This window comes from Microtus oregoni, unplaced genomic scaffold, assembly GCF_018167655.1.
Source record: "Microtus oregoni isolate MIOR12 unplaced genomic scaffold, Mior012 000002F_ref0000024, whole genome shotgun sequence".
NCBI lineage: Eukaryota > Metazoa > Chordata > Mammalia > Rodentia > Cricetidae > Microtus > Microtus oregoni.
Window position 1 is genome coordinate 70,455,318 of NW_024543061.1, and position 3,810 is coordinate 70,459,127.

A 3,810-nucleotide genomic window follows, 5' to 3' on the forward strand; every position below is an offset into this window, starting at 1 on the left:
ATGTGGTCAGAAAAAGAGAGATTCAAAGACAAAGAAAATTTCTAAATGGTTTACAGTGTGTTAAAAATATATGCAAGCTAAAAGTTAAAAGTTCTTAAAAGTAAAAAATGAAAGAGAGTTGTTGGGTGTGGTAGTACACACCTTTAATCCCAACATTTGGGAGGCAGAGGGAGATTGACCTCTGTGAATTCAAGGTGTGGTAGCACATGCCTTTAATCCCAGTGCCTAGAAGGCAGAGACAAACAGATCTCTGTAAGTTCAAAGTGCAGGAGTGTACACCTTTAATCACAATGCCTGGGAGGCAGAGACAGGTGGATCCCTGAGAGTTCGAGGACAGCCTGGTCCACAGAGTTATTCCAGGTCAAAGATATAGAGAGAATATAAAATAGAAGTAAAAAGAAACGAAATAGAGGTTAAAACAAAGCTGTACAAAGATGGAAAATAAACAGAGAATTTTGATACTGTATGCTATTATGCTCTCTTTGAATTATTTGGATGCTGAGGAAAGAGCAACAGCTGCTAAAAGATATTTATTTATAAATGCTGCTGAACTAATCCAACATAGATATTTTGATGCCTCGACTTTGAAATTTGGATCTAAGGACATGATGCTTTGGAAAGGAGTTTCTTATTTTGTTTTCACAGAGGATGAGACCCTGTTCATTTCTTCTATTCTGATTTGGTATGATGGACCACGTCCTCCGGAAGGGTTGCTGTGAACATCTTCAGAAAATTGCTTTGCTCAACTGCCAACTGAGATGAAACTAGCACACAGGTTATACCATCAAAGACCTAATTATCGACACCCCCATTCAGCAGGAAGCAGTTTGGAGAGAAAAAACTGCGCCCATGTTCCCAAATAATGTTTATAAATGTTCTTTTACATTTAAAGGGGGATATGATATAGGTATGAATAATTTGCATTAGTATAGATTTTGCTTTATTGATAGAGATTTACGGTCAATTTTGTTATATGTATATGTATTACTGATATTGATTAAGGTATTGTGATTGTGTAGTTCATTATTAAAATGTAATATATAATTAGGAAATATAGGTTGTTGATGGATAATCATAAATAATAGTCAAGTTTGTAGTCATGTGAGTTAATATTTTCTAGATGTGCATAGATATATTTTAGATAGGCATTCTTCATATTTTTCAAAGATTATAGAATACGGCGTTTTAAATGTTTTAATAACTTAGGACTTTTCATGACAATGAGACACTCTGCTCCTGGCAGCACGAATCTACTTCAAGAGGAAGATGGGCATCGAAGAGGCTTGTTATGGAGTTTGATAGCCATTTGGGCAAGAAACTGCTCTTGCCTGGACTATTGCATAAACTGGACACAGAGAACCCACAGAGAGAGGACTACTGAACTTGCCTAAGGTGAGATGATCTTTCGGGGTTCCTGATTCATGAAAGAGTCTGTGAGACATTCTGCAGGACACAACAGATAGTGACTGAACTGACTTTGAATTTTCCTGCTTTATGGAAATGTCTGCTGGATACCATGGGCCTGAAGGCTGAAGATGGATGCCCCAACAGTACAGAGGAACTTTGGGTGACTGTCCAGGCAGCGAGATGTCTATGTCATTTCTAGAGTTTTAAAAGTTGCTTTTTTCTTGTTTGCTTAGGTAGTATTCTATCTTTCTGGAGTCTTTGATAGAGTTAAGAATAGTTAGTTATAGTTATAGCTTTCCTTAGTTATGATAAAGATTATTGTAACTTTTACTTGATAACTGTTTCGTTATATGTAATTTTGCTATGTTAAAGTTAAAGCCTTTTTTTTTTTTTTTGTTTAAACCGAAAAAGGGGAAATGATGGAGGAAGGTCATTGGTTAAATAAAAAGAAACTGCTTGGCCCTCATTGGTTAGAAGATAGGTGGGAGGAGTAAACAGAACAGAACGCTGGGAGGAAGAGGAAGTGAGCTCAGACTCGACAGCCCTCTTCTTGGGAGAAGATGCCTCAAAGAGACGCCATGCTCCCAGCTCCCAGGCAGACACACGCGATGAAGCTCCGACCCAAGATAGGCTAGAATCTTCCCGGTAAGTGCCCCTAGGGGCGCTACACAGATGATAAGAAATGGGCTAAATTAATATGTGAGAATTAGCCTAGAAGAGGCTAGATAGAAATGGGTCAAGCAGTGATTAAATGAATACAGTTTGTGTGTTGTTATTTCGGTCATGAGCTAGCCAGGCAGCTGGGGTGCTGGGGACGCAACCCCGCCGCCCTTATTACTACATGGCTATGCTTCCAGAGGACCTGGACTCAGTTCCCAAGACCATAAGGATGGCACACAATCATCTGTAACTCCAGTTCTAGAAGCTACAGTGCCCCCTTTTGACCTCCTCTGGTGGCAGGCATGCAAGGAAAGAACTATTACAGATAAAATAAAATCTGAGAATTAAAATTTTCAAGAATTGATTAAAGTGATGATATTGACCATACTGAATTATGGTGTGGATGAAAAGGAACTGGTTCATTTCTACACTCCTGGTGGGAATGCAAAGTGCATTAACTTTGGAAAAACATCCAGCAGTTTCTCAAATCACTAACCATACATCTATGCACGGCAGGAACTGAACATCACACTTGTGGGTGCTTATGTGAGAAATCAGATCCTGGGTTTAGACAAAGACTGGCTCATAGACATTTGTAGCAGCTTTATTAGTAAGTGAACCCAACCTTAAACAACCCAAATGATATCAACAAGTACAAAGATAAACAATGGACAGTATGTACCCATAGTGGAATGCTCAACATTGAAAATGAATGAGAATTTGATAAAAACACTGAAATGGAAATGTATGCCTACCAAAATAATAGCATCAAGTGAAAAAAAAAAAGCTGGACCAAAAACACATAACAGGTAATTCCATTCACATAAACTGTACGAGTTATGTGTGTCAGTGCACTCCTTTACTCTTAGCACTTGGGAGTCAGAGGCAGGAGAAACTCTGAGTCAGAGATCAGCCTGGTCTACATAGTGAGTTCCAGGCCACTAAGAGCTACATAGTGAGACCCTGTCATAAAAAAATATATAAACTCTATGAAATGCAAGCTGAAAACAGATCCGTGTTTGCTTTAGGGAGAAGGCATTGGGAAGGGACAAAAGTTACAGATATGTTCATCACCTTGGCTATGGTGATATGATCACCACAGCTTACATTATTTACAAATTCAGTTTAGTGTAAGTTTATTACACAGCAAAGCTGCCAGTGAAAAATTATCCCTGTTCTCATCTTCCCAAGGATGCATCTATCACACACACACACACACACACACACACACACACACACACACAATTGCTGGCCTAAAACAATGGAACACTTCCTTTGAAGTGGAAAGGTCTCTGAAGTATGTGGAGAATGGAAGCTTTGAAAATAGAAGCTTCTAAGTCCATCTGTTCCAAAAGAACACTATTTTTATATCCAACTCATATTTCTCTAAGAACTTGGCCCAAAACTTAGTTTCTTCCATTTTGGTTATGTACGTTTCTGAATCATAGCATAGAGATCAAGGAGAGGTTGTCTACAAAGGATATGTAATTTAAGAGGAAAAAAGTCTGGTTTTGCTTTGGGGCCACATATTATATCATTCTAAACAATACTATTTTAAAGGGTTAAATTCACAATACTGTTGTTTGATAGAGAAAAGATGAAGAAATAACTTATGCAAAAACTAATCACAGTGACTGGAGAGGTAGTTCAGGCTTAAGAGCACTGGCTATTCTTCCAGAGGACATGAGTTCAATTCCTAGGACCTACATAATGTTTCACAGCCATCTGTAAATTCCAGTTCCA